General features: G+C 46.2%; 1 protein-coding gene across 3 annotated transcripts in view; it reads right to left on the bottom strand.

Annotated features, from left to right (window-relative positions):
* The window catches only part of ZBTB7C (zinc finger and BTB domain containing 7C), a 186,778-nt gene that overhangs the window by 105,335 nt on the left and 69,216 nt on the right, over nt 1-12,227 (bottom strand). The window contains exon 1 of one of the 3 annotated variants that reach the window (XM_085322171.1): nt 1,057-1,188. The exons of the other annotated variants lie outside the window; for them this stretch is intronic. The gene's annotated coding sequence lies outside the window, so the exon portion shown is untranslated. Of the gene's footprint in view, nt 1-1,056; nt 1,189-12,227 lie in introns of those variants that run through there. 3 annotated transcript variants of the gene reach the window in all.

Raw genomic sequence — 12,227 nt, 5'->3', positions numbered from 1 at the left:
CAGCAGCTACACCCCAACAGAGCTCTTCCCCCTCTGGCTGCACGGAGACTCCCGTGAGCAGGAGCTCTGAGGGACAGTAACAGAACCATACCTCACTGGTGCCACACCAGGGATCACCTCTGCACTTCTGTTTTGCTAGGAAGGAAATAGATTGCAAAGCAAGTAGGACACATGCTCATTGCCTGACCAGAAAGTGCCTTTCTCAATAGCTTTGCAGATCTCTTTGCATGACAAAACAGAACATGTTATAAAGTCTTAATGGTAATGACCCGTACTGTCACGTGGGTCTCCTGAACATCTCACAGGAAGAACGATTATGAGCGTGTGAGGAGGCAGACCCTGCTCTTTGCACAGCATAAACTGGGGCAATCCCTCCGGCAGTATCCAAGCGGTTAATCAAACACAGATCAGAGATACAACAGATCAGAAACACTGAAAAACAAGCAAACACCTCAAACAGCCCAGCAAACCTCTACCGAGACACACGCGCAAGTAGGTGAACCGCGTCGAGGAGTTCATGAACCATTGCTGCAATTCCTCTTACCGTACAACAGCGTCAGACTCCAGTGAAGTTTAGCAAGCAGCTCTCGGGACAGTATCATACCACGTAGTTTCTTGTCCCCTTCTGCCTACTCCGGGTGAGAAGCACTGCTGGCTAAACTCCCTTTACTTATAAGGGCATTTGCCCTACAAGTGYTTCTGCAGCCCTGCTGAACAGCTCTTTTTAATATTATTTATGCAATAGGATTTGTCAAGCAACCGCTACAGATGTTTGCACACAGTCTTCTCTCTTATCCAGACGAGAAACTGTGATAATACTGGGTGCCTCGGACATGCCACATAAATAATAAATAATAGCCTGGTTAATCACAAACAGTCGGTGAACAATCTAGAGATTCCCACAGACTCCCTGCTGCAGGAAAGGAAATAAGAAAACGTCCTGACCTAAGCAGAGGTGAGTCCTGCATACACACACACACACACACACACACACACACACACAGAGAGAGAGAGAGATCGCAGGGAGATCACAGGAGCTGTTTGCGGATCACTTACCGAACATGAATAATTCACGCTGAAGCAGCTTGAAGTATGAGAACAGATAGCACATGTGAGCTCGCCACTGGTGTTTTTGCAGGTTTTCTTCTATTAAGCAAGCCAAAGAAACCATAAACCAAAACAAAAGTTCTCAGTCTAGTGTTGCCAGTCTCTTGACTTAACTGCAAATCTCATGCTACACAGGATTTTACCAGATCCGCAGCTGCYAGCTTATTATAAGCATCCTTTCCCTTTCTTTTCAAGGCAGTTTTGTGATTTGAGGTGGGGAGAGGCAAGGATGCTTGTTTTTCAGACCTTTGGGAGCTATCACCAGAGCTAGCATTGCCTAATTACAAGCAACAGGTCATGCCTTCCGGAAAAAAAAGGAGTTTCCTTTGAGCGATCACACCAGCTATCAACTTGCCGGCCTCCTCCCACTCCCACTGACTTTTCTGGGAACAGAAACGGCACTAAAAAGGAGAGRAAAAAAAATAGAGCTGCTTCTTCATTTCTCCTAAGCGAGAAATAACGCAGGTAGTGACACAGGCAAAGAGCAACCCTGATGGGCTTGTGGATGCTGGACGCCTGCCATCCAGGGAAATGAAAGCCTCGTTGGGAGGGCACGGACAGAGAGGCCTCTTGATTCCTAGGGGCAAGGGTAATTAGAGTTTGGAAAGTCTTTCCTCTCTTTTCTCTCCTCATTTCAGCTGTTAAAAAACACCAGTCTCCCTCGCGGGATTTACTCTGCCAGAAAATGGCAGCGAGTGTCAGTGCCACACATCCTGAAATGCTGCCACCGCCAGCTGTGTCTCAAATTTATGGTGGCGTGACTAGAGTTAGCAATAACTATGCTGGGCCCCGAAGAGTCCTGAGCATCAGAGTGGGAGCCAGGGACTCTCAGAGACCAGTTCAAAGCCCTCAGCTGCTTCTAGCCCAGAAGAGTTAATGCTTTTGTGGGGTTCAGCTCTGCAGGAGAACAGGGGAAAAAAGATGCTAGGGAGGAGGATGGAAAAGAGAAGAAATCCCCCTCCTAAAAAGAAATCCAGAAAGGAAGAAGGAATCTTTTCTCCTCTTTTTTCTGAAAGAAAAAAGAAAAGGAGAGCTCAGGTCAGAAGCAATGAGAGCCCCATCAGTTTAACTGGGCTTTTGGACACATCTGAGCCAAGCAGAGGGTCATCTGGACAAGACCACTASTGAACGCACCAAGTGCTGTCACGACCCATGTTGTTGCACTGCCCAGAAATCCTAGTTGCCCGCTCTACAGTGCTAGGTAGTGTACAAAACAGTCCTGCCCAAGAAAGCCTTCCACTCCCACAGAAATGAGAGGAGGCAAACGATGCATAAAAACAGATGGCAATGGGTGAAGAAACAAGCAGAGCACCTGGAGAGGCTCTGAGCTCGGTACAGCAGGTTCCTCACAGGTACCAAGATGAAGGACGATCTGAAGGAAGGACATGGAGGCAGTAAGGAAGCTTTGCACATGTCCATGAGAAGTCACTTCTCAGCACGGGAGTATGATGGGAAAGAAACACAAGCACAAAGGTACCTGCTGGAATAATGCAGGAGACTGACTGGAGGCAGCTAAAGTGTGTGTGTACACAAGCATTTTTAGGGGACTCCCTCCTGATTCTAGGACATTTCCACGCTCTGGGAAGGATGTCAGATCCTGGCCTGCCTTCTGTGGCTAGGAGCCACCCCACTTCCCATGCACCTGAGGCTCTCATTCTCATGCCCTGTAGAAATACCTCAGCACCAGGAGTCTCCCCTGCCATCCCTTCTAATCACAGCAATCTCATCAACCATTTTCTCTGAAGGGACAGTTACTTCCCAGTCCTTATCTCCTGATGCCTGGAAATCTCTGCTACTGCCAAAGCAAAGCTGTGTGGTCTGGCCTCACTGCTGAGAAGACCTCCCTCTTCTCCACAGTGAATAGAAGGTCAATGTTTTCCACATTGAGAGGGAATGTCTTCCTTCTAAACTGTTTTTTTTTCTTCCTGTTCGTCTTTGGTTGGCTGGGGCCTTTCCCCACTCTAGCCATCAGATGAATAAGATTCAAGTGTCAGTCTGACGCTATCATGGGAGATAACCCTCTCACAGAAACCCTATCAAGAAGGTGGGATTAGGGAGCACCACAGTCGTTTGTGAAGAAGCCAGGATCACAGGACCATCTACAACAGAAGAGAATAAGCTAACTTCCTCCAGCATGCCAAAAAACACCCATCAGTTCTGGCTCCCTCCATGAGCTGCTCCTCATCAGTCACATGGGTGCCCTGGGTCACTGAGATGCAATTTTCATTTTGTGTATACAGCACTACCAAAAACCTGAAAGGAGCCAGTGCAGCTCCCCAGTATGGAGGCAGAAAACAAGGACCTAGGCCAGGACACATACCTCTGCTCTGGGAACGGTCCCTCTAGAAGACAGAGGGGTAAAATGGATCCACAGAGTAAGGGTCTCTTAGCAATCATTCCCAAGAAGTGGCCTGGTGACTGCCAAGTGAGCCTGGAGATTCTTCATCCCAAGAGAACTGAGGCATCACAGCTGGATTTGACAAACAGGACCCTGCTTCAGCAGGATTTTCAAAGCTCCCTGAGGGAGAGACATGCTCCAACTCTACTGACATTCTCTGGGATTTGGGAACCCCTTGTAAAATCCAGCCTTACATCCACATGTAAAGTGCTCTGCTTCCATTCTCTCTGATAGAGTCAGAGGTGCACTAATGACAGGTCTGGATTTTATCCCAGAAGTGCACACTAAACCCTTCTCCAGATGAATTTGAAGAAAACTGCTGTGCATACTGAAAGCACACCTGCTCATATTCCCCTCACATTAAATATACATGCATGTGTTTCTTTCATAATGCATGAAATATATCTGATACAATAATTACAGTGATAGTAAAAGATATTCATCCAAGATTGCAACATAAAAACGCACAATAAACTTTATTCTTAAGAGTAAAATATTTAGATGAGAACCATTCAGCCATCCTGCTCAAGCTAGCCACACTCTCTGAAGTTACCAGCAAACAAGTCTATGCTTTCAAATTGTCCTTGAACATAAAAATATGGACTGTATCCATACTTTTCCCTGGCTACTGCTTTATCTTCTGAATTAAAAATGGCCTTCACCATCAATGCCATATACATCCTTGATCTAGAAAGCTTGGGATCTGGAAGTGATTTCTCACCAGTGCCTACTACAAAGGCTCTATCACCCGCATTAAGTAAACTTCACTTCCATGTTCAGCATCAGCTTTTATCACTGGTAGGAAACCTGTTTCTCGCTGAGAGTCAAGTAGRTCTTTACAGACCTAACGCAGGCCACAAATTACGCACCGCCATGTCACCCCAAAATAATCATTTGGCCATGCACCATATCTGATCCTCAGGGCTGTGGGTTCTCCACCCTTGTTTTTTCATTCTGTGTAGAGAAATTAGCTAACTATATATGTCTGACAGATGTTCTTTGAAAGAGATATCACGGCTTCAAAACACAAGATGACGAAAGGAGTAATCTAGTAGATTAAACTGACCAGAAAAGGATTATAGCATGACAGTGGAATAGCTTTAAATCTTTCTCTGATATTTATGATGCTTTTATTTGCATATCAAACTATTTGCCAATTAGCTGTATATAAATCCTTGATGAAATTACACAGCGGTGCTCTCCAAAGTTAAGAAATGCCAGGGCTGGGCTGCATAATTACCCTTAACTCTGTCCCTCCAGGTGTTCCCATTCTAGATCATCCTGAATGATCATGTACGATTTCTCAATAATACAACAGAACAATGTGTGTCTTTTGCAATGTCAAAGACATACATGCAATATTTCCATGTCCTATAAGCTATTCTGTGTGTGCTGGGACCTACGCTTCTACCGTGGCCAGTTCGGTGTCATTATCTTTTCACTATCCTCCAGCTAGTTCCATCTGAATGCTGCCTCTTGTCTCAGACTGCAGTCTCTTTAGAGCAGACTTTGACTCTGTTGTGGCTTTATAAAACACCTAGAAAAGTGGAGATCCTGCTTGAAGCGTGGGCCCTCCAAGTGACTCAGGAATGCAAACAAAAATAAAGACACATGTTCACATTTTACGTATCAAGASAAGAGTTGGGAAGCAACAGTCTGGTGTTGCAGTAGTGCATTCTCTCTGAAGTGCGCACAGGAACATTTATTCAAACTCATTCACCCAGCGAGGTCTTTGTGGTATGCTGGATACCTAAAAAAGGCAGAGTGCAGAGCCACAGCCTATGGCCTGATCTACACTCAGAGCTAGCACCACTCAAAGCCAGCAGTGAAAAGTGGTCCAGCTGCTCTATCCTGTGCAAGCAGGAAAAGCTTCTGGGGAGAACTGGCCCCGGAGAGACAAGCTGGTGCTCACCAAAGCTTTGTCAAGATCAGGAGCACTGGTGCTTATCCCCACTGTGGCTGCAACTTGAGTAAATCCCTGTCCAGATAAAACAGGCAACTGCGTGACTCTCTCCCATCTGGATTCAGTAGTTCCACCTCCTTTCAGTACTTGGAACTGAAAATGGGACTAAGCTTAGCTTGTTTTATCTAGACATTGCTGCCAACTGGTCAGTCAAATGGCTTCTGGTACAGTGTGCACCAGGCTGTCGCTCAACAGGCATTGGCCTGTTATGTCCTCCTTCCTTCCTTGTCTTCTTTTCCAACCTGTCTCCTTTACTCTTGGATGCTCATATTATGTTCGATAACATTCTACGTGTAGAGGCTGCTGGTTGGGAGCTAGTCCCCAAAACCAATGCCTCTGCTCCCTCCCAGTTTCCTTCTACTGGGATGCCTGGAGGAGACTGGGTCTTACAGTCTGACAATGAATCAATGAAGCCATTAACTGGGCAAAGAGCTAGCACCAATAATCGTGTGGTCTTACGGCTTCCACCAGTTTCCCTTCACTCACCCAGGGCCATCGAATTAAGCCAGCAGGAGGTTCAAACCAAGCACATGGAGGTGTTTTTTCCTGCAGTAGGCAGTGGATCTACAGAACTTCTTTCCAAAGGAATTGTGGCAGCAAGTGTGCACAGGCTTAAGAAGACACAAGAAGAAAGGTCCCCGGGATTAACAAGTAGACAAACCACTAGAGGATCAGGAAATCCTCTTCACTGAAAACAGGCATTCTTATGACCAGTTAGACCAAGGGAAAGAGCCATGTGTCACAGATTTCTTGCCACTCCCACAGTGAGCATTTGGTTTGCAGGTGACTTACAGCCCCAAGCAAAGGCAGTGTCACTGCGCATTAGGTACTGCACAGAGACACAGCAAAAGAGTCCCCACCTCTAATGGGTTGTTATGCAGACGTATCATGGGAGGCATTTTGCCCATGGGGAAGTGTCACCCAGACACCATGTGAGACCTGTGAACAGTTGCACAGAAAAGCAATGGAGTTAAACCCACACCTCCTGAGTCCCCTTCCTGTTTTTCATGGCACTCCTTTTTTTGTCATTGCCAGGCATTGGTCCTGACTGCCTCCACTATCACCTATATATCAATGTATCTCAAGAAACATCTCTTTCCACATGGAAATCTTGCCCAGGCAGAAAGCAAAAGCTTCAGACATCAATGGAAGAGCAGTAGCTCTCTGTGGGATATCCAGAGATCCCAGGTGTGTTCAATTCCACCGCATGACTCCAGTGAATCTGATGGGGGGGACAGGTACACCAGCACGTCGCAAACCACGGCCACACGCAAATCATAAGCAAGGTGTGTTTGGTTCTTCTCTTTCTGCTCTGTCTAGCCACTTCTTACAGGCTCCCAGCTGCACTAGCAATCCTCGTCCTCTGCTCTTTCCCTAACAGTCACATTTTCTGGATGCGCAGCTGCTCAAGTTTGTCTGCTCTGTTYTCCTCCACTTGTCCAGCAACTTTCCTGAAATGTGACACCCCAAAAATGAGTTCTCTGGGTAAGACTTTGCTAGTACTGAGTAAAGAGGTGAAGCAACAATTCTGTTTATACACCCCCAATGCTATTTGCTTTCTTCATGGTCTCATTGACTCACTTTTGGCTTGGGATTCATATTAACCACTCAGTACTTTCTCTGCAGAACTACCACACAATTATTTTATGTACATTTTCTTCCAGGAAAATCCAGGAGGAAAASAAGATGAAGGTAACTTCAATACAAACTATAATAAGTAATAATCAACAACATCATTAGGAATGATAAATGTCCCCACAGATGTCCCTATGCCTGTTTGCCCATGCAGATGTGGAAGGAAGCAGGGAATGAGCGCACATTTCTTAGGACCATTTTTTGGCCCACTAGAGGTAGCAAGTTTGACTAATTCAAGAGATTAGGCACATTTTCAGGCATAAAATATTAATATGAGCACAAATCAAAGGCAGCCTGGCTGGCTGGGCTCCTGCTTTGAATTCATTATATATATATTTAAAAAAAAAAGGAAGGAAAAAAAAGGTTTTATCCTTTCAAGTACATATGAAAAGGTATAAATTCCTGCCTGACTGCAGCACTTGGCCTTACTGAGCTCGTAATTGGAACCAGCGTGCTTGGCTTTGCAGGCGTCCCATTCACAAGCATGACAAGGAAGCATTCAATTTTTCAATAGGAAATTTCATCGCTGGAAAACAATCCACCTTCCTTGCCTCCGAAGAAAGGCCGGAGGGTGAGTTCACTCCTCGCACCGGTTTCAGCTTACTGCCAGCCCCAGTCAGAGCTGCCAGAGGGGCAGGAGGAAGGGCTGCAGCACTGGCTCCTCGGATGGTCCCAGAACCATGAGATYGCTCCAAATATCGCAAGACCGGCATCTTTCTTGTAAACGTACTGGATTTGCTCCTCTTTACTTGGGAACAGTCAGGGGGCTAGTTTGCCCCTTTTATTTCCATAACCACACGCTTTACGCGTGTTCATTTTTTTGAACGCAAGTTCATTTTTTTTCATAATAATTTTCCCAAGATTTTCAACTTTTCACCTAATTTCAGGATTTGAGATTTCATGGAAAAACACCACGGCATAGTAAAAGGCCAGATCACGCTCACATGCAAAGGAGTATTTTGCACAGGAATTTCCTCAGAGACCAAGCATATTTTAAGCAGGGTTTCCATGAGCTTGGGCCACTGCTAGCCCTACAGCACAGAGCCACAACTGGCACCATCCCAGCCTATGCCACATGGGCATCGGAGCTCAACACAACCAGCTGCACGTGTTTTATGAAACCACAGACACCATGACACTCACGGCACTGCACTACATGTCAGACATACGTCCAGCCATGTAGACAGCATGAAAAGGGAGTGGGTGACAGTCTCACACATGGCACCTTCTGCTGAACAGACGTAGGCTTGGTGAGATCTGCTCCCACATTTTTAGCAAGGACTGGCTGAGTACTGGCAAGGTAATGGGACACTCAGAAAAGCCACCTTACACCAAGAGCTTTTTGTTAATAGCATTTTCTTAACTTATCCTTTTCCTAAAGCAAAGTTGATGCCTAGCACAGAGTTTAATAAGGCTTCAAGGCTGCAAAAACCTTCGAGAAACTCCAGTAGGACTCAAGAAAGCAAAGCAAGTGGGCAGTGTGATGGCAAACGAAAGGCAGCACTGACCAGTGGAAAACAACTTCTAGCAGGAGTTCAGTAACTTAAACTCCTACAAACTTCTGGTTTCAGGTATCAGCTAAGCCACTCAGAAGAAAGAGGTGGCTTTTCAGCACAAACAATTTGTAGAAATACAGAGATACACAGATCTTTGCAAAAACAGTCCTAGAGCAATCTGAGCTTCAGCAGTGTACCCATCTTCAGCAATTCTTTCCCAGAAACAAATGCCAGATTTCAGAGAACAGACTCCAAACTTCGGTCTCTCTCCCTTATGGCTTATTTCACCTTCAGRGAACCCACAAATTCGCACAGGACCATGACAGCATGGGCATTTCTCCATCAACTCATAAATTCAATGCCTCTTGGCATGTTGCTCRGATAAAGGTATAAAGGTAACGTCTAGCACAACCAAATGGCAATGTATTTAAATCAGGGTAAGGGATATTTTCTTCTTTAAAAAKTTCAGTAAGTAATTAATTTTATCACTGCAAGATTGCATAACTAACAATCATCACTCCCAGGCACAAAATACAGAAGCTAACAGCTTAATAGGGTTCAAGAAAGGAAAGGGCATCACCTGTTGAATCAAAGGATCTCTGGTTATATCAGACACGAAAAATATAACATAATAATGATATAACATAACCAACCAGTAAAGAAAACTCCTCTAGCTGTTACTAGATTTCTTACACATTACTTTGAAGGTTTTGATACTGGTCGCTGTAAGGATCAAGCTTCAGGATTAAACAGACTCACAGTCTGATCTAGAGTGACCAGTCCTGTGTCTTCACATGCACAGCACAAATTAAAAATCAAAATTGTTCATATTTTAAACATTTATTTAACAAGTTATTTTCCTGCTTGCTCTTTAGTATGCTTGAACATTAATCAATGGCTCCCACGGGAATGGCTCATTTCTTTATGCATTTACWGCAAACTTGCATTCTGTCGCCTCTCTGCAGTAACACTGCCGTTATCCACTGGCACAATAGGCTCGGTGGAGACGACTGACTTTTTTTTGCTCAGAATTGAAGAGCTATGCACACAACGACTCACTTGCTCACAAAGCCAAAGGAAAAGATGGAATTCCTCCTGCTGGTGCAGCTTTCTAGTTCCTACCCAGGAGCTGGCTGAATTGAAGCCTCCGTGCAACAGCCACTGCAGCCCCCACACGCTGCCCCCATCCCAGACAAGGTCTTGCCACAAGGGGCACTTCAGCTGCCCCTCAACTGACCATGCCTCTCAGCAACCCTCACACGCTTGGGATGAGCTTCTGTCTTCTACCTAATATCTTCTAATATCTTCTAACATCCAACGCAGCATCGTTTGGGTAGCTCAGGCTGCTTTTAGCTACCCCTGGGTGACTGGCAAAGGGAATTTTCAAAGCAGATTGGTGAGGGGCTGGGAGAGCACACCTGAGACACACGGCTGATAGCCCAGGGGCTGCCCCATGCAGTTTTCTGCAGTGTCAGGGGGTGGAAGACAGGCAAAGTGGAAGGCAGGGCTGGAGCAGAACAAGGAGAGGTCAGCACGTAGTCAGTGATTTCTCAGTGGAGACCAGGTGCAGACGGTGACACTCTACACTATCAGGTATTTCAGGCAACRGGGACACTTGCTGTTCTTCCACTCCAGCAGAAGACAGTGGTACCCCTCAGAAACAGGGGGAATGGCTCCCCCAAGAGTTCCCAGAGTTAGCCACCAGCTGCCTTAAACAGCCACAAAGAAAGACATAAAGACTAGTATCGTAGTTCTGAAGGAGTCCACAAGAAGTCTTCTGGCTCACCCCCGGCCCAAGGATGCATGAGAAATGTTTGCCTTGTCAGAATGGCAGGGATGGAGCATCTGTGGTCTCAACAGGCTCTTGGTGTTTCACCAGCCTTTTCCTTAGAAGTACTTTACTGTCCCAAGGTCTGCTCTCACTTGAAAGACCAGTCCTTGGACCCTACTCCCTAATTCTTCAGCAAACCAAGAAAGTCAGGCCATGCTTGCTTTCTGTGAGCCTTCACCCTGACTTCATACGCAGACCTAGCACCCCTCCCATTGAMCGAAGACTCCAAATCCTAATCTAGACCTGAACACCCGAGCTTATTGCTYTCCCTAGAGCACCAGTGATCACATCAAACCCCAGCGAATTTTGGAGCGGAAAACCACCTAAGTGTCTACTTTTGCCAGCCAGGATCACCTTTGTTGTGCTGTCACTGCTGAGCGGCCACCAAAGCTTTTTCTAGAACTCATTAACTGTGATGGTCAAAACATGATTACACCTCATTCTTCTTCTGCCACTTCAAGGCCAGGATGGGAGCACTTGAGCCTGCAGCAGCGCTGATTTGTCCTATTGTTCTACAAAGTGGCTGCTCTACAGCAAATTGAACAGCGAGAGCTGTCAGAGAGCCCGGCACAATGGAACCAGCGCATGTTTCTGGGATTATTAGAGGGAAACAGAAAGAAGCCTCTTGAAGAGTCTTCAYGGCACTTAACATGACAGCTCAAAATAACGGACGGGACAAAACAGAGCAAAGATGATTTAAATTATGCAACTCCAGGAAAGCGGTGTTCACTTAGGCTCCACGGGGAGAACTGCCATTTCTTCGAAATGCTGGCACATCTGTCTGCATTCCCTCTCCCCAGCACACGTATGTGCATGCACGCACATGCACACACACACACACACACACAAAACCCTTTTAGGTGCTCTTGGTTCAATTTGCCAGTGAATACCACATCCTCTTCACCGAAAGACTGAAAAAGTGTAAATTAGCAACATCAGCTGCAGCTAATCAATCCTTAAGCAAAAACATCCTTAAATCTCTATCTGCTGCCAAAAGTTCATGGACATGTTGGTAGAGATGCATATACACATGTTCCAGCACCCATTAGACAATTCCTCCAAAGTCATCTAGAGAAGAAGTGCCTCAATACTACCCATGGAAGAGAAGAGGGGTTTGACCCTGACCGAATGACAAAGAAATGTCAGTGCCATCTCAYGTCAGTCACAGTTGTGTGGGTTCAATGGGGGGCTCATCTGGAGTAACAGGCATCTCCTATCTACACATCTCACCTTTCTGCTGCCCTGAGCAACCCATCTACTCTGCCTGGCAGCACCCTTTGGGGTTCATTCCTCTTTCAACGCTGTATGAAGTCGGGACTGAAATGAAGTCAGTCTAAGCTCTCAGGCAGGGCAAGTCAGGGGAGCCTCTGGCATTCCCTGTGGGCTCCCTACACATATGAGCTTCCCAGCTCAAACAAGGTATTTCCCAGTGGCCCTGGCCACCAGAGGTGACAGGCTGGAATCGTTCCTCCATGCTCTCATTTCTGGGAAGACCAGCTACCATGAGCAACACCTTTGCCAAACCATAGTGTGGGCAGGAGAGCTTCTTCCCTTTGCTGTGGCTGCCCTACCAAAGCAGCTCATAAGTAGCCTTAGTGGTGGGTCTTGTATATTTGCTGCAGTCTCCTTAGCTACTGAATAAAGCACTGCTGTTTGCAGCTCAGAAACAGAGCCAGGACCCCAAAAAATCTGCACTGACCACAGTGACTTACTGTGCTTCCATGCAGTCTTGAACGGTCTGTTTTGAGGAGATGCTGCCAGGTACTAACAGTGGCTGCAAACGCGCTGATGTTCCCT

The sequence above is a fragment of the Rhea americana genome, unplaced genomic scaffold (genome assembly GCF_003343005.1).
Source record: "Rhea americana isolate MKP2758 unplaced genomic scaffold, rheAme1 scaffold_75, whole genome shotgun sequence".
Lineage (NCBI taxonomy): Eukaryota > Metazoa > Chordata > Aves > Rheiformes > Rheidae > Rhea > Rhea americana.
This window is presented reverse-complemented; position numbering and strand designations above follow the sequence as displayed.